The sequence below is a fragment of the Pezoporus occidentalis genome, unplaced genomic scaffold (assembly GCF_034315485.1).
Source record: "Pezoporus occidentalis ecotype Australia unplaced genomic scaffold, CSIRO_AGI_Poc_V1 ctg79, whole genome shotgun sequence".
NCBI lineage: Eukaryota > Metazoa > Chordata > Aves > Psittaciformes > Psittacidae > Pezoporus > Pezoporus occidentalis.
Genome location: NW_026916147.1, coordinates 2,273,228 through 2,292,675, shown reverse-complemented (window position 1 = coordinate 2,292,675; position 19,448 = coordinate 2,273,228). Strand labels below are relative to the sequence as shown.

The following is a 19,448-nucleotide window of genomic DNA, read 5'->3' as shown; positions in this document are numbered from 1 at the left end:
GAAGGGGAGGAGCTACATGTTCTTTCATGTTCTGTAGTGCAGATGTAGTTAAAGATGCTGTTCAGTGCAATGTTTATGTGCAATATCTCTCCAAATGTATTATATAAGTAGTTTTCCTCGTGTTTGGATGATGGTTAGGTGGCACTTTCCAGTGTAATGGAAAGAAAATGAAAAACATTTCAGTTTTTTAGCCCACAAGCACTTTGGGCTTTGTGTTTATTGTGGGCTTTTGTGACTAAAGTATAATACTGTGATAGTGACATAAAGTATAACTCATCTCCATGCTCTAGAGTGCTTTATGAAATGATCTATTGTTTCTGGAGAGCTGGAGTTGTAATACTGTTATAGAGAGTTTTATTATTGATCAGCAAAGATCCTCAATACTTGGTCTCCAGCAGTTGTCTATTTCCTCATCTTGCTGTCAGTCAACACAAATAAGAGCAAAGGTGATTAGGAATCGGCGAGTCTGTGTAGAACAGGGGTTGTTGCATTTCTTAGTTGGACACACCTGTTCTTGAAATGGCATTGTAAAACACCTCTGTCATAAGATAAAATGAAGTTGCGCTTAAAGGTCTGCTGCACATACTCTGTTCCATGGAGTTTGTACCACATGCAACTGCTCCCTCCTCTCTTTTTTGGCTGGTGTCAACCCTCAAAATTTCTCATGGACCTTCATCTTTTGGATAGAAATGTAGGGAAGCTTATAATTTTATGGAGTCACAGTGAACCACATCTAAAGTTTCACAGGTCACTAAAGTTCCAGAGGACGGCAGTTGGAGAATCACAAACAGGGTAGGCATACTGCTCTAAAGCTTTATCAACAGGGTGGATCCTGACTGAAAGTGCAGTTCTGAAGTAAAGTAGCCTTAGTTGCTGAAGCTAATCATCATTAAAAGCTTAATGTTCTTTGTGGCGTAGCTTCTAACTGATCCTGTCAGAGATTTTCATGCCAGCGAGGCCTTCATCTGTGCAGGACAGTGAGAAATAATACTGTCCCAATAGTGTATATTTTTTTTAAAATGCAGGTAACCCTAAGAGCAAGTACTGTAGCTATATTAGTGGCCTGGCCTGTGCTGCTGAGCCCCGCTGAGTGACATCATCCACCTCTCATCTCCCTCCCCGGAGTACAGAAGGTGCTCCTTGTGTGACTACTTTCACACTCGGCCAAAGAAGTTCTCTTCTGCCTGGCTGCGACCTTTCCCCGGCAAAGTGTCTGGAAGAAGGCAGAGGTGTTGTACATAGACAATCTGAAGAAGCCAAGGTGCTGTGGTCTGTGACTCTTGATACTGTTTTTTGTACTGGGCATACTCAGAACAGTGGAACTGGTGGGAACAACCTAGACCTTGAACGAGTGCTATTCATTGAGTTGTGCTGGTAGATTGTGCGTGTGGATTGCGTCTTGTTCTTGTAAATTACAGAAAAGCACCATTTTATATGGGCAGAGTAGAAAATGGTAGTCTGAGTTTGACTAAAGAATGTAGAGCCTAATGCTGTTTAAGAATCCAATTTAATTTGGAATATAACAGCTGATGCATTAAAATGGGGTTCTCTTCCCCTGCTTCCGTAATGATTTTAGTATAAAGCCTGGTCGTGGACAAAACATTAGCAAATGAAAGAAGAAATGCATTGGGGAAGTTTAAGTATAGTAATCATGTTTTGGTGCTGACTGGGACTAGAAAATGAGATTAACAAGGAATTCTAAAGCAAACGTATTAATTTGCCATAGGATCTTTCACATAAGTTGTGACCTTCTCCAACATTCGTAAAGAGCTTTCCTTTGTGAGGAGAAGAAAAAGCAAGAAGTCGTGAACTGCCACCTTGTCTTCAATTTTTATTTCAAATTTTATTTCTTCAGGGGAGCTGAGCATGCTTGGCTTTTGAGTGTCTCTCTCATTCATCCTAACATAAAATGTACTGTTAGACGGTGTGACCATCTAGTAGAATATTTGCCAGTACAGTGCATTAGGTTGTTCGCTGTGGTTTTGAGGACCAGCTGTGAATCATTCCTGTCTTTGCAGTCTGCCAGCAGTTCATGGACCGCAATTTGTCAGTAGCTGTTCTGATTTACAGCATTAGGACTAGGTCAGAAGCTCCTGCTTCCTACAGAAATCAACAAACATCTTCTCCACCCATGACTGGCTAACACATTTGCTGAACTCTTCAGGATTTCCAGTATTTGCTGCCTTATTTCTATCTGTGGTAGATTGAAAGAGGCTAGCTCCTTTGTTGTGCAGACTTTTTATTGACCTTTATGTTTCTTAATGGGTATTTTATTAATAGCATAGCCCCACAATTACAAAGCAGCAGTGCAGCACAAACAAGATGCAAAACTGAGATTCCTGACTCCTTTCCTTTGGGCTGTATCACCTTTGATAGCAAAAAGCTGTGAATTATCTGAAATACGCTTGGGGAAGTGAAAGTGTACTTGATTTGTCTTGGGATAGGCTTCTCTTTCATCAGAAAACAGCTGCCAGTTTTTCAGAAGCTTGCTGTGGGATACCTGCTTCACAGTATTCTGCTAATTATGGTTGGTTTTTAGATACATGCTCATTGAGTAGCTCTTGGGCATGCTGTTGTTGCAGTACTGAACTTGATGTCGCAGAGCTTCCGTGTTACTGCTCTGGAAGAACAGTGTATAGCTGTTGTTCCAAGAGCTTGGAAGTTTTTTCATAAAGGTAGTGCTCCAGCCACGCTGAAGTAAAAAAGTAAGCTGTTCCTGAAGCTAAAAAATGTTCTTCACAGATTCTTCCAGTTAGCTGCCTGAAGCTGCATATGAGTAATACTAGCAGAATTTTGGGAATGGGTTTTTTTCAGCTTAAGTGCAGAGGCTGCCATGAGTTGTGGCTGGATCAAGGATGTGGTGGTACTTCAGGGTTAAAAAATGGACTTTTCAGGTGTGCTAATAAGTGGTTGTCTTGAGTTAAGGATGGCAGCTGTGAAATGTTTGCAGTCTCCTGGTGGATTTTTCATTTTTTGACATTTCATTTTGGTTTTGTGTTTTAAGGTAGGAAGCGTAACATGATGTCTGACCAGGAGTAACTGTCTGTGTAGCTGTACATGCAATGTGTGTGTGTATTTAAAATGAAGACATTTAGGTGACAGTGACACTTGGAAAGGTGGGGTGGGATTAAATCCCGAGTTTGTATTCTACATCCCAGATTGTCACTTTGGTTTGTGATTGACCCAGGAGATGACAGTTTTGTTCAGAATGCATGGGTAAAGGTCTTTCTGAATCTTCGTTAGTGAAGACAGGCCTTCCTCACAGGAGAAGGAAAACTCCTATCTTCAAACCCAGGCTGATGGAGCTCGTCTCTCCTTGTATGGTCTTCCATCAAAGAGAAGGACACTCTTACAAAGCCTACGACCTGTGGACTCTGCTGTCACCATCCTACCTAACTAGGCCGTGGCAGTTAAACCTCAGGTGTAAAGGGTGGGGCCAGTTCTGTGCAAGCTGCGCTTCACCTAAAAAATCCACTGCGCAGGCTGGAAGAGCTTACTCTCACTTGTCTGCATGGGGGGGCAAGGGTCTAAACGGTAGGTGACAAGGTGCATGGGAAGCTGCAGATCCAACATTGCATGTGGGTGGACCAGCACATGGGTAGCTCGAGTTAGCTCAGGAGTTGACAGCTGTGGTCGGACACTTGCTGATTGCCCAAGCAGTCTTTTTTTCCAACCAGATTCGCGTATCCCACATGCCCTTGGTCTTCGTGCTTATAGTAAGCATGGTTAAAGCCCTTCCCAAATCTTCGCTCGCGAAGCCAAGACATCAATCAATCAATCTGCTGAGATTGGGCATGGTTGTGGTGAGACAGGAGACCAAATCCTGGGGGAGCAGTTTGATGCCTGGTGTTAGGTTGCTGGTTCTCCAGCTACAGAACTTGTTCAAGGAGTTCTTGCAATGCTTTCTCTTGGGTTTTATCCTGAGAGAGGGAAGGAGAAGAATGCCATTATTTCAGTTCTCTAGGACAAGAAATGTGTTTCCCATTGGAAAAGTAACTTTCTGGTATTGCACCTTTTCTAATACTCTCTTATGTACTTAAAAAGAGGGGAGAATAATTGCACTGCAGTTAAACCCCATGCTGTCCTGTAACTTGACTTAGCTGAGCAATCACTGCACTGGCAGTCAGTCTGTCTTTGCTCTTGTGCTTTCAGCTTATGACTTTGAATGTATGGAAAATCCGTGCCTCTTTCATGTTAGCCTGAGTTGTGGGTTTTCTTCTTCCCTCAGATGTGGGAAGGAGCAGGCTACTGAAGGAGCCAGACTGAAAGGTCTAATTTAGGGAAATACATACCTTATATTGTTCAATAACTCTGCCACTCCTGCTTCTGTTGAAGTCTGGGCTTAATTTTAATACTCAGGTTAATTTTATGGTGCTCTTCACTCCTCAAATGACTCATCTGATAGTGAATTTGTGTGTTTTGATAAGGAACTTCAGTAAGTATTTGTTAAAGGTTCTGGTTTTAGAGCTGGAATCCATGTAATATAAAACTTATGAGAAATCAAGGGGTATTGCATTAGGAAGGACACAGGTGTGGGATTTGTGGGTTTTGTTTCCCTGTCCCTTGCTCCCTTACCATTTAAAGGAAAAGCCAAAGAGAAGGGAGAGGACTAAAATGAGTAAATATTCCCCTCCTCCCCTCCCCCATCAACAAGATCAGGTTCTTTTTGATGTTTGTAAGTAACTCTAGCAATGTTAACTAGTCTTTCTCACTTCTTTCAGTCATGTATCTTGTGCTCTGCCTCTATGACCATTCTTGTCTCTCATGCTAATTAGAGAGCTTTAGAAAAGCATAATGGGGTTTCTTTTACCATACTAGTTTATTTTAATCTAATTTTCTTCATCCTTGAAAGAATGTACTAAAAATAGAGGAGAAAAAGAAAATCTCCCTAAAATAGAGAGGCTGCAAATCGTCATTGAAGCATGCAATAACTGGAGTGTTGCAGCATGGCTGTTGTGATTCAAGTCCTGAAGTTTGTCTTAAGTGTGGCTTTACTAAGTTAGTATTTTCTGCTGGGCTCTTTTGCATGCAGAACGCCATGATCCCACTGCTGTTATACTGAGATTTGTGGGTTGTAGATTCCTAGTATATGGTCAATTTACCATGCTAATACTTTTTTCTCTAGAGACTTGAGAATCTGTGACTCACAGTGTCATTGCTTTCAAAACTTAAGTGTTTATTTTTCTGAAGACCTATGATAAACACAAACTTTTTTAGTAACAGACTTAAGTACATATTTCTCCTTAACAGCCTATGAATTTTTATTTTGCAGAGATCAGTGGTTTCTGTACAGCAATCTTGTCACCTACATTTCCATTTCAAAAGACAGAGGCTTGGTCACTCCAGATTGTTCATTTGCCTCATACCAGAGATTTGAGAGTATTAAGCACCATCTCTTTAGTGGGATCCACAGAAAACTGTTTAAATCTGGGATGGAGTCTTGGGTGACGTGATTTAGTGCGAGGTGTCCCTGCCCATGTCAGGGGGGCTGGAACTAGATGATCTTAAGGTCCTTTCCGACCCTAACTATTCTGTGATTCTATTATTTTTAAGACGGTTTACAAAAGAGCCCTTTTCACTGGAATATCTGCCAAACAAGTAGTTTTCTTGTTGATTTGTACTCTGAATGCATAAACTGAGGTGAACCACGTGGCAGTTTGGTAAGCTAAATAATGATTTTTAACTGGTAACATTTTCTCTTCTTTTTTGTGTTTTTCAAGGCAGAAGGTGGGACAGAGGACAACTACTTTGTCTTCCCTTCCATTCTGATAAAATGTAGGCATAGTCAGGCAATTATAGCTCACAATTGTCACGATATTTTTGGTTTGGTGCTGTTTTTCAAGTTTTTGTTTTGTTTGGTGTCAGGGACTGTTAATGACTTTCCTTTCTTTCATCATCTTTGTTGTTTTCTGCTTGCTTCCAAGCTTGATGTATGAATAAATAATCTGTTTTGAAAGGCATGCACATGTGAAGTTTTGTGATCAGCCAGGACAGTTTGTACCAGTGAGTGCTAAAGCTTGAGCTATAAAGCCAGTACAGCTGGAGTGCAGGACACAGTGTTTTGTTTTGTTTTGGGTTTTTCCCCCCCCCTCTGTAGAACAATTCTGTGTATGTAGGTGTAAATGTGTGTAACTCCCTTCCTGTGTTCAACAGATACCATATGTTCACTAGTGGAAGCTGAAGCATTTCCTTCTGATTGGTGAATAATTTAACACCCCTTACTTGTACTGTAGTGATTTCAGGAAACAACACTGAAATCTAGAATTCTTCTGTGGACATTGCATATATAACAGTGGTCCCAGGTGGCCAAGAAGGCCAATAGCGTTCTCGCTTGTATGAGAACTAGTGTGGCCAGCAGGACTAGGGAAATGATCATCCCCCTGTACTTGTCATGGGTGAGGCTGTACCTCAGATTAGTGTTCAGCTTTGGGCTCCTCGCTACAAGAGAGACATTGAGGTGCTGGAGCATGTTCAAAGAAGGACAACAAAGCTGACGAAGAACATAGAGCTCAAGTCTTATGAGGAACGACTGAGGGAACTGGAGCTATTTAGTCTGGAGAAGAGAAGGCTCTCACAGCTACCTGAAAAGAGGTTGTAATGAGATGGGCGTTGATCTCAATTCCCAAGTAATGAGCAATAGGACAAGAGGAAATGGACTCAAGTTGTGCCAAGGGAGGTTTAGGTTGGGTAATAGGAGAAATTTCTCCACTGAAAGGGTTGTGGACCATTGGAACATTCGGAAAGTAGTGGAGTCACCATCCTGGGAGGTATTTAAAAAACAGGTAGGTGTGATGCTCAGGGACATGGTTTAGTGATGGATTTGGCAGTGTTAGGTTAATGGTTCAACTTGATGATCTTAAAGGTCTTTTCCAACCTGAATGAGTATATAACATAGATTGTCACTGGCCAAGCCGGTCCTCATTTGGGCTATTAGGCTGGTAGAATGGATTTATTTCTTTTTTTTTTCTTCTCATTTTATAGAAGGGAACCCATGTTTAAATTTTTATTTTGACAACATTTGTGGCCAGTTGTGGGTCAGCTTTAGTTTTCTGCTCCCTTTTTGTCCGCTTTTCACTTGCTCTCACACATGCAGTTAAAGCTGTGAGTATGCTGGCTATGCCTGGGCTAGCAAGAGAATTCTGCATCCTATGGCTGATGATAAGCAGAGATGGTACTTGAATATAAACTGTTGTTGGTGGGTCCAGGAGAGAGAGACAAAGCAAAAATCAATACTTCCTGTTTAAAAACAAATTTTCCAGAGCTTAGTAATGTGTCAGCACCAGAAATGGTAATAGAAACTTACAAAATACATGTTGCCCAGAGGAGTTGTGGCTGCCCCATCCCTGGCAGTGTTCAAAGCCAGGTTGGATGAGGCTTGCAGTGTAGTGGTAGGTGTACCTGCCCAGGGCAGGTGGGTTGGAACTAGATGAACTTTAAGGTCCCTTCCAACTCAAACCATCCTATGATTCTGTGAAATACAAACGTTGTTTTATAAAGCTACTTTCTCTTTGGAAATGCTGCCTTGCTCTTTTTTTGCTCAGGTTCTATCAGTGAAGCTCAAACACTACTAAACCAAGTATTGAACTTCTACTCTATTATATAAAGTGTCCCTCATATCATTAAAGTGTTGAGGATAGTCACTGTCAGTGCAGTAAATACATAGTAGTTTATAAGGGAGGTTGTGAATACTTCTGTAGTATTGCTTGACTTATGCAAGAAACTGCTCTCATGACAGCACCTTGCATCAGAAACGCAGAGTGCATAGTAATGCAGCTGAAAAAAGTTATGGAAAAATCAAAAATGTTATATAGGATGTTGCTTTTACTCTTAAATGTTACACCTTCCACTAATTTGGAAACAAAACCAGCTTGTCTTTTCTCTAAAATGGAGATAGTAAATTTAAGCTAATTCTTGTGTGAAAGCATAAAGGATGTAAGTAATCTAGAAAAGATTCTTACTGTCTTGTATACTGTAAGTCTTCCTTTTGTTTGAAAACAGAATTCTAATGCAACTTTCACATTTCAGACTAAACCAGCTTTGTTTCCTGCTTCTAAGTCATGTTGGTATAGCAGTGTGGGATTGCAAGATGTTTCTTTCATGCCTTGTGGTTCTCATGAGGATACGGCAGTTGCTCATGACTATCCTAAATTGCTTTTGCTGAATTGTTTTGGTTCGGTTTCTGATCATTTAGTGATCTTTGATTTAGAAACCAGTTGCCACTGCTCTCCAGACTGAAAACTCAGTTTGAAGAAATATACTGAAATCCCAGAGTAATGAGGCTTTCGCATGCTTGTGTGCCAGTAACTTTAAAGTCAAAGGTGTTTTCCTAATCAGAGTTAGTAAGTTTGTTTGTCTCCATACATAGTAATATCCTTCAATTGATTCATTGGCCTCAAATTTCTAATCCAAAGCTGTCAGAAGGATTACAGGATTTCTTTGCGCATTGAGTTCAAATATTGCACAACTATCTAGACGAGAGATGAGTAGTTTCTCTTTTGGCATATGACATACTACATAGTTGAATAGTTAAATGTTTCCTGGCAAGCTCTGTTGGCAGTTATTGATGGCATGAGCAGTAACTTTATTCTTCTGCCCTGACAAATTGCAATAATCAGAGAAGCTGGCAGGTGAAATGATGCTGGAGCATCAGAGCTTCCTGTAGCAACAACTTTAAAAAAACAATGGTGAGAGCAGTGAGTTTACTTTTAAGTTTCATCCTTTACTTTGACATTTCATGTATTTCAGTGCTTTCTGCTGTTTTTATTAAAGGAATCCTGTATTCAGTATACAGACACTGAAATATTCTGTGGTATATGTATATGGTTTTGGTCTAACCTAATTAGAAGCTTCAGTTTTAATGTGATTTAGCCAGCTAGAGCTATCAGAAAAATTCCTTTTCACAGACAACTGTTGTGTTGCTTTACACTTAAAATCCCCATTAACAGTTTTGAAAAACTATAGTAACAGCCCCACTCCCCCTTTCTTTTTTTTTTTTTTTTTTTTAATTTGAGCGTCTAGTTTAGCTACCTACTGCTCTGCTATCCTGTACTTTCTCTGGAAATCATGTGACGTATGTACAGGCTGTTTTCTGCACCACAGTTGCTACCAGCTGTTTTCTTTGTCAAAACTTGGATTCATTTCACTTTTGTCTAGCTACAGCAAAGTTGTTCTTGAGCTCTTCCCTCTTCAGGGGCCTGTGGTGGTCATTCTATCCTTCTTGATGCTCAAGATTCGTGCTGGCTTGTCTATGGTGAACAAAAAAATGTATACCTCCATAAAAGGAATTTACTGGAAATCTTGCCAGAATTTCTACCTTCTGAATTTTGAATTTGCCTTTAAGGGTTTTCTTTGGTATATAAATGCAGTAAATTGGCAAGTATTGTCCAAAAATGCACTATAACTCTCACCTTTTAATAGATAAATAGCCCAAAAGTTGGGCACCTGGCCATTAGTTATTGGATTATAAATCTCAGTTGCTCATTTGTCCACTTCCTCATTGTGTTTTCCTCTGACCTCTTCTGCTTGAATCCTGTTGCACTTGGAAAACACAGCTGTACTATCCAAGGTCTTTCTCAGCCTACTGGAAGAACTTTTACTTAATTTTCATGACTCGTGGCAGAGGAACTGGTAAAAATGTAACTATTTTATGAACCTTTTATGGTCTTAATCATGACAAAGTATTCGGTAGCCATTTTGTGTAACATTCTAATGATATGTGCTGGGTGCATGTTTGGACATGTTTTATTGTGGAGAAATCACGGTATCTTGAAAGTTTGATCTCCTTGTGGGTTTTTGTCTATGTACGCGAATGTTCAGGCAGGCAGTAGTTCCACACATGCAACAGTGTTTTGAGAGATCTGCCATTTTGAAGAAGGAAAACATTATGAATGATTTTTTTTTTTTTTTTTTTGCAAAGCTCTTCATGTTGAATGTTGACATTTCTGCAGACTTGATATACAGCTTCATAAAATATTTCAAACCATCAGTTGAACAGCATGTGCTTTTAAAGATGATAAAAATACTTGCTTTAGTCGTTTGTTAGGGAGGTGGCTACCAGCTCTGCTTGTGTTTTGGCTGCCCACTTCCCGTTATGGAGTTGTCTTCTGGCTTCTTGTGAAAAGCACCAACACTTGCAGATGTCTGGAACTAAGCAGGCAGAGGTCTTTCTGGAAAAAAAGGCCTTTATTGTGTGTGAAATCCTGTTCAGTTTAGCTGCAAACTGGGGAAAGGAGGTTTGCTGTTTTTTTCCTTTTGCTCCACCTTGCTTGCTGCTATGGAAATAAAAAAAAGTCTTGCTGAAACTATTTATTGGATATGAACTCTCTAAGATGATGTTCATGCTGAATGGCAGTATGTGAATCATCTGGAAGTTGGCATGTTCGCTGTGACATTCCCATCCAGGCTGAGCTGTGCTACCCCTCCAACTTTTTCAACTCCGTGAAATTGCAGTTGTACATGTGCTACCTGAGACAATAGGCGTCAAGTAACAAAGTTAGTCCTGTTTCATGGAAGGAGAAAATCTGTGTCCCTGTGATGGGTCAGGTCCTCCTACTGTGTGAAAATTCACCTGAGTGAATTTTGAACAAGTTAGGTAGACATGTCCTTCTTGAAAATTGCTCTGAATTCAGAGAATCTCATATAAGATATGTGAGCAGTTAGTGCTTCTTTGTTCATATTCAGTGTAGATTTGATCAAGTCGGGTTGCTACCCAACCACAGAACTCATGAGGTGGAGAATACTGTAGCAAAGTGGAGCTTCTACTCAACAGTGAATTGGTCTTTTCTGTTGCAATCAAAATAGTATTTCAACACAATATATTCTGTTTCATGTGAACATTACAGTTACTGTCTGGGAAATAAGTGTGGGAAAGAAAGCAATACTCCAGAATTACAACATTCAGAATGCTGATGTTGGATAAGTATCTGTACAATAAACACATTTTTTCCTGAAACTGTTTTACTTGTTTTACAGAATTGAGAATGTTTTCAGTTATCTAACACAGTTTTTCCTCCTTAAGCAGTATGGTCTTCTGATTTACTAGCTACTGAACACCCTTGCTTGTTTGCAAGTTGTCCTTGAGACATCAATAGCTTCATTTAGAATATAAATGTTTGTGAAACAGGAGCATAGTCATCCTACAGAATAACTATGAGTAGCGAAACCATGAATAAATGCAGGAGGGCTTTCAAATCTGTGATGTTAGACAAGAATGTCAATTGACAGATACAACATCTGGACTTTTATGTTCCACATAATAATCAGAGTTGTCTTATGAAAGACTTAAGTCAGTTTTAAGTTTCTGTTAGAAAATTCACTACTAGAAGTGTAATTTCACGTTCTGAATCCATACACTTCTACATTAATAGTAGTAAAATCCTGATCTCTAAAAAGGAATATTTTCATTTCATGTTTCCTGTTTCAGTCACTTATGGAAAACAGGCCCCATGTCTGTGCTACTTATAGAGCTGAAGGTGTTGCAGAAAGTTATACTGGTGAAAGCTTTGATGGTATTTGATGGTACCAACTATTTTGGTATTGTGTATTCAGACTGTTGTTTCTAGATTGAGTTTATTGGCAGGGTTGTAGGGTCAGTGTTACAGCTTGTGTTTTTGTGTCATGAATTGTAACTGTGTTTCTGAAGAGCAGAACTGAAAGTTTCAGTCACCATCTGAGCTGGCAGAGGAGTGCACTTCTTGGTAAGAGATGCTCTGGGAGAGCCTTAATATCCGCTGATAAACTAAATGTGCTGTTTTGCCTGTGGTGCAAAGAGGGAAATGCCCTTGGCAGCGTGTAGGGTTGCTTTGCTGATTTCAAAAACCCAGCTAAAAAGGCAAGTAACTTGAGTCCAAGGAGGTGTGATGCGGCTGAGGGGTGATACCAACACGTTTTGGCACTTTGGCCATACTCACATAAGATGCTACTTTGTGACATTTCATATGTAGTAATGAGCATGTAAATTAGTTGTTTCTTGATGTGGGGGAACATGGAGTTTGTACCCTTATACTTGCGAGGGTAAAAAGAGGAGACATGATTGAAGTCTGTTTTCACTGCAGAAGGTAGATATAATGTGTGTTTAATGTTATTTATGCATGCTTTCTGTGAGAGAAAACAATGGTTGGAGGTTACGGCAATTAAAACATTTTGCATATCTATGAAAGTAAGTGTACTCTGTTAAAATTTGGGAGCTTTCTTAACTTGCCTGTTTTGATTGTTGTGGCAGATAGTGGCATTTAGACTATGGGATTAGGCATTTGAAAGAAGGAAAATCATAAAATATGACAGAAGTAACCTATGAAGTATTTCTATGAAATACTATGAAATACTTTCTATTTCTATGTCTGTGAAATAGAAATCTTGCAAAAATAAGGTAGTTCTCTCTTTTAAGATGTGGGGAGGAGGTTAGAATATCTTTGTTGTACCATTTACATGTGGCTTGTTCAGGCTAAATAGCCTGTTCTTACTTGTCATGTAATTATGCCACAGCTAATGACCACAGCATGCACCCAGTCAGTTCCTAACAGGCACCATTCTGAAGAATGCACTGCCTCAATACTCAGTTTTCTCTCTTCCTAGATTGGGTGAGAAAAACATGCTTTTCTGTTTTGGCTTCTAGATGTTCACTTCCTGTTGCCAGTAGTTGGGAGAGTTGTGACAAAATTTGGACTTCTAGTGTAACAGAAGACCATAATCAATTCCTATCTGTGATGAGTTAAAAAGAAGAATTCCATTAGAGGTTAAGGCTCCTAAGGTGGTTATTCGTGTATTTACATATAAATTACCTTAGGGCTGTTTGGTTTTCATTTTTTTTCTTGCAATTTCTTTTTTTCTGTGTGATGCTGAAATGCAAAGAATGCAAAGCTTTTTTGTTTTGGAAACAAAACCCTATGTTAAAATTTGGAAGACATTTCCTAAAATGCTGCTGCTGTTTGCTGGCTCTTCCTATTTTTTTGTTGTTATGTTGAAAATTGAAACACTCATTGGTGTTTGCACATATGTGTAAACTATATAGAATAATATTGTTGACACCAAATTTCTGAAGGTTTTTAGTACATAGTAAAACACATTGTAACTTTAGTACAGTTAGTGTAGATTTGTCTGAGGCTTGAGTGTAGGAGTGTGGAGAGTGTGAAGCTGTGAACTGCTGGATGCTCTGGAGCTGCAGCTGGAAAGGTGCCTTTGGGCCTGTAGGAGCAGGATGCTGTGTTGCTAGTTGAATTAAACTGAAATGGCAAGAGGTGGTGAGTTTTCTTACGTGTTTTAAGGGCATAGGGTGATCCAAATATGCTTACACTTTGTTATGCTGGGGCGAATGGGGATATCGAGCAACTTGACAAGTCAGTAATGAGTGCATTTATAATCCTTATACTTAAATTTGCTAAGCTTTCAGAAACTCATGAGTTGCTATGGGTAACTTAATGTTGTCAAAACAGGAGTCCAGAAACCTTGTAGTCTTTGAAGTCTATTTCCATTCCGGCTTTGGAATGGAATGAATAACTATTTTAGCTTTATTTGTCATTTTTGTCTGTTCTGATGATTCTTCCCCCCCCCCCCCCCCCCCCCCCCTTATACTTAGCAGATAAGAATGAGTAGTAAAAAGTTTATTTTTTTCAGGGAGTTGGAATGGGTCCCTGCTCTTAAGAATCTGCCACATGGCTTGCATCTGCTAAGTTGATAAATAAATACTGTTTATCCACCTTACTAAGGTAATAATTAAATCCTGTTCTCAGTGTCATGGATTATATTAGATTCATTGTTTACCTTACTGAAGGGGACACAGGAGAAACAGGGAGTTGCTTTTGTATGTGTTGAGGTGATAGGTGTTTCATATGAAGTGTCATATGAGTCCATACCACATCTCGTGGACAAACTATTTTGAGTACTCTGTTGCTCTGAAGCTGCTTCATTAGTTTGTGAAAGTGAAACTGATGGCTGGGAAGAAGAGGGGAGGGGCTGGCTCTCACACAGCTTGTCCTTGCCTGTTTCATGTCTCTGTGTGGCTTGCCTGATCTTGGCCTACTGTGAGTTAAATGCATCAAGAAGTCTACTTATTAGTCCTTAATGTAGTAAGATCCTTGAAGACAAGCTTAGTAGTAAAATCTAAATATTGTTTTAACCTTTTAGCTTTTTGAGGAGAATGTTGTTGAATGAGACCAGAGCATTTTTAATCCGTGTTGAGTGAAGCTGCTAGAAATCTGTCATTCCTTGAGCTTATTTTCCTCTATACAAATGCACGTAGTATGGGGAGTAAACAAAACAAATTAAGAGATGTGTGGACATCTATGGGGATATGATATTATCAGCATTAATGAAACATGGTGGGATGGGTCCTGTGTTCCCATATGAAGGCAGGTTGAGAAAACTGGGGCTGTTAAACCTCGAGAAAAGAAGGCTGTATGGAAACCTCATAACAGCTTTCCAGTATATGAAGAGGGCCTGCAAAGATGCTGGAGAGGGCCTCTTAATCAGGGACTGTAGTGATAGGAGAAGGGGTAATAGGTTCAAACTTACACGGGGGAAGTTCAGGCTAGATACAAGAAAATTCTTTACTGTGAGGGTAAGGCATTGGAATAGGTTGCCCAAAGAATTTGTGAATACTTCATCCTCGACAGTATTCAAGGCCAGGTTTGATGGGGCCTTGAGCAGCCTGGTCTAGTGGAAGGGGGTTGGAACTAAACAATCTTAAGATCCTTTTGAACACAAACCATTCTGTGGTTCTGTATCTGTTAGTGTCGATAAGATTTGTAGTTAGGGGTAGGGAATAGCAATGTAGAATCATAGAATAGTTAGGGTTGGAAAAGTTCATCTAGTTCCAACCCCCTGCCATGGACAGGGACACCTCACACTAAACCATGTCACCCAAGGCTCTGTCCAACCTGGCCTTGAACACTGCCAGGGATGGAGCATTCACAGCTTCCTTGGGCAACCCATTCCAGTGCCTCACCACCCTAACAGTGAAGAACTTCCTCCTTATGTCCAATCTAAACTTCCCCTGTTTAAGTTTTAACCCATTACCTCTTGTCCTCTTACAGTCCCTGAGGAAAAGTCCTTCCCCAGCATCCCTATAGGCCCCCTTCAGATACTGGGAGGCTTCTATGAGGTCTCCACGCCACCTTCTCTTCTCCAGGCAGAACAGCCCCAACTTCCTCAGCCTGTCTTCCTACGGGAGGTGCTCCAGTCCCCTGATCATCCTCGTGGCCCTCCTCTGGACTTGTTCCAACAGTTCCATGTCCTTTTTATGTTGAGGACACCAGAACTGTACACAATACTCCAGGTGAGGTCTCGTGAGAGCAGAGGAGAGGGGCAGAATCACCTTTGACCTGCTGGTCACGTTCCTTTTGATGCAGCCCAGGGTATGGTTGGCTTTCTGGGCTGCGACCGCATATGGAAGCCAGCTCACGTTCATTTTCCCATTGACCAACACCCCCAAGTCCTTCTCTGCAGGGCTGCTCTGAATCTCTTCTCTGCCCAACCTGTAGCTGTGCCTGGGATTGCTCTGACCCAAAGTGTAGGACCTTGCAGTTGGCATGGTTAAACTTCATGAGGTTGGTACCAGCCCACCTCACAAGCATGTCAAGATCCCTCTGTATGGCATTCCTTCCCTCCAGCCTATCAACCGAACCACACAGCTTGGCGTCATCAGCAAACTTGCTGAGGATGCCCTTAATCCCACTGTTCATGTCAGCGACAAAGATGTTGAACAAGATCAGTCCCAGCACTGATCCCTGAATGTAAATCCAGTTCTTAAACAGTCATCACAATACAGTAAGTGTGGGACTTGGTATAGGAATCTGTATATTGCTGTAGAAATATTAACACTAATGCAAGAAGCTGTTACAAGCAGGTAATTCTGTCATGCAAAAGCAATCTAGGCTTCGTGGGCGAGTGTTAGTTTAGGTAGCTAATGTGAAGTTAGTGCTAATCTTGAAGAGAACAACTGGAGTCTGGTGCTGTGAGGGCTGGCCACCGCCTAGCAACTAATGGTGTTGTGTTGGCTCGGCCCAAACTCAGATAAAGAATAACAATATTTTCCTCCAAATCCAAATGGAAAAATGTAGAGGTATTTGTGTGGGGCACCAGCTGTGCATCTGGCACAGGATGAACTGACAGGAGCCCTTGTTACCCAAGAGTTTCAGAGCAGAGTGGGGGAGCTGGCGACTGCTCCTGTTTCTTCTGGTGTGGTTTTTAAGTAGTTACATTCAAACATGAAAAAAGTACAGTTTACTGATATGAACAGTAACAAAGAAGAAAACTAAAAGCCCTGGTGTCCTTATGACCCTCCCTTCTCTCTTTGGAAGTGTGCCTTTCTCTTCAGTTTTTTTGGTCAAAATACTTAGCAGATGCTTGGTTTCTTTTATTGTCTTAAGAAAGTGAGTCTTTGAAATAACTCTGCCTTAAGGGTTTGTCAGGATTATTCAGGAAAGAATGTTAGTGTTTGGCTGATACTTCCACACTCTTTGATCTTGAATGCCCTGTTCCTCCCTTTAAGTTATAGCAGTAGCTTTCAACAAGCAACAACCCCATTACTGTTTCCTTTGCCTTTCTGTTTGGTGTTACTGTGTGGAATGTGGAGATTAAAGAGAATAAAATAATTATTTTCAGTCCTCCTAAGTTCTCACCGTGTTTTTTTTTCAGTAGGCTGCCACATTATTTGGGTAATCAGTGTAACTGCTTGTGCTGTTTGATGCATACTGTACTCGTGTACTATCTTACTCTGATGTATGTAGCTGGAATCTGTATATGTTTACAGTCTGTTATATAGCACATACTGGTGTTGCAAGCTCTAATGCTGATGTGGAACAATACTGGCATGTACCTGTCAGTGCCAGCTGACTAATTTTGCTGTAATAAAGCTCTTCTGACACAGAATGGAAGAAAGCCAAGTTAACACATACGAAATTTCTAGCTTAAGCAACAATGGTCAGCGTTTAAATTGTAACATAGTAGTAACAGCGGATAGTGCTTGTGATGACATCAGCATTTAGTTTGTTTTTGTAGAGTTTTATAAATGCTTAAAATTACGTGAATGTCTCTGTATGTTTTGTAGGATACTTGGAATTTATCAGGGCAAAGGCTGGAGCAGTTTCATACTGTTTCCCCACAGCAGAAAGTTTGACTGCAGACCATCCCGGGTTTGGCCATGGTTTGTCAGATGGCAAGAAAATCCAGCACAGGGCTGTATTATCTTTTTGAGCCCAGACATCATCCTCATAATTTTTCTGGTGCAATAGCAAAACAAGTTTAGTACTCCTGCTCTGACCTTTGGGGAAAGTTTTCCTCCATTGTATACTTGATACTTAGTTTTGCCTCTTTTAGTTTAGCAGGAGGCAGACCAGAGGTTCTTCCATTCCTGTGCATAGCTGGGCACCAGGGGTTCTGCTGAGCAAGGTGCTGGTTTTGTGTTAGACCGGTGCTATTTTGACATAGGGAATAGAAACAGTGTGTGACCTTAAATGTAAATTTAGCTAAATAAAACGAGACTGGTGGATGATACATAAATATTGGAGGATGAATCTTGTAGTTAACATCTGCTGAGTAAACAGGATTAAAAATCTATTTTGGCAACAGGACTCTGATCACAGCAGCAGTCTGTTGAACCAAATGGCTATTCTTCCCCCAGTCAGGTTTCTTTCTTTCCAGTTACATCTTGCAACATGTGATTAGCTTTTATTGCTCCATTGACTTCTCACCTTTGTTGAAAGTGCCAAGTTCTTAAAATCTGTTGGAAAAGTTCTTCCTGTTTTGTTGTCTTACCTTCTAAGCCTTGGTTCAATGTCCAGGTATTTAGTTTTTCTTGATCCATCAGATCATTCATGTCCTAAACCCCAACCTCCTCCCACCCCCTGATGCTTTCCAGAATTTTCTGGAGCAGTTCCTCAACATTTCAGAGATGATTTGTGGAAGATGTTGCAAAAATTGATTGTCTTCTTGGTTTTAATACAGGAACTTTTCAAATCTACCTTTGGTGTGTTAAACGGTCATTGCTTCCAAGCCTACCTTAATTAGCCTTCGGTCAGTAATTTCCAGTCCCTTAGCAGATTCAGTGGAGAGAAATGCATGGAAAGGGGTGTGTGTGTGCATGGGGTTCTGCATTCCTTCTGTTAACACATACCTTGCTCAGTAGTATTTGAATGCTTCACCCTACATGTGGGAGAGAATGTAATAAACAATTCCTTCCTCTAGCACGGGGCTAGCTCTCATGTGATAGGGCTTTGGCAGGGGATTATCAGATTGAGGAAAATGAAATAAATTTTGTGAGATTATTGTTGGTATTATTTTTCCATAAATTTTCAGCCTTGTGTTATGACCTGGCTCACAAGTAAGCATAACATTAGATGTTTAAGGAACTTGTTCTTTTCCGTATTTAAGCCTTTCACAGATGGCAAAACTTGTTTCTTTTGCTGTCTGCTTTATGAACAGCCATTTAGCCCACAAGACATTTGAGTTAAATACCCATGTTTCCATGGGAATTGTTACTTTTTTTTTATTTCCCTTCAACCTTCTTATCCTTCTTCCTTCAACCTTGTGCAGCATTCTGCTGCTTCATGTCTTGAAGAGTACATGTACAGACTTTAGAAGCAGTTGCAAAATGGAGGTGAGTACCTGGCAGCATGGTGTCACCACCATTTTACACAGAAGGAGAGGAAAGGACTAATGAGAAATGGGTGAAAAGAAAGGAATATGGAACAGCAAGGAAGAGAAAGCATTTTTTCATTTTAGAATGTGTATTGCTGTTTGTAGAGTATTTCTGAGTTACCCTTCTAAGTGGTTGAACTCAACTTCCAGTGCAGCATTGTATGTTGAAGTTGTGCTTGATTATGACATGATAAAACATATGATGTGTGGGATGCAAGGTTGTTCTTTGAAAAAAACAAAACAAAACCACCAAACATCAAACAAAAGAAGAACAACAAAAAAAGCCCAAGTCTGTAGTCTTTTAGCTCCAGTTAATGTTAAAAACCAAAATGCTTAGCTCTTAAGAGTTGTTCTTAGCCCTTCAGAACTGCATGTGGTAAGAAAAAGATTATAGTTTAACTAAGTATTTCAAATTGTCCTCAACCTTGGCTAAGAACAAAAATGTGAGTAAAACCTTTACTACTGGGTAGGAGTCTACCAGGACATGCATCCTTTTTTCCCACTGGGCAATTCTTTCTGGAACTCGTGACTCTCCCAGCCTGCATGTATCAGCACAACAGAGAAGTGTGTACACACTGCTTATTTTCAGCTTTAGACATCTTAATAAGGGTTTATAATGATGATATTGTGTATAATAATAGAGTCAGATCACTTCCTGAGGGATGCAAGAGTGCTGCCCTCTGACCCAGACAGTAGTAAGACTGTTGTCAGACAGTAGTAAGTAAAAATTGGGTTGAAGAAAATATGTTAGGAATATTACAAAATGGTTATTATACAAAAAATGATGTGCATTTTATTTAACTTCAGGCATAGTT

The 19,448-nt window shown here is 40.3% G+C and overlaps 1 protein-coding gene across 4 annotated transcripts in view; it reads left to right on the top strand.

Moving 5' to 3' along the window:
• ARHGAP10 (Rho GTPase activating protein 10) overlaps positions 1-19,448 on the top strand; it is a 153,317-nt gene that overhangs the window by 23,070 nt on the left and 110,799 nt on the right. The gene's annotated exons all lie outside the window — the stretch shown is intronic.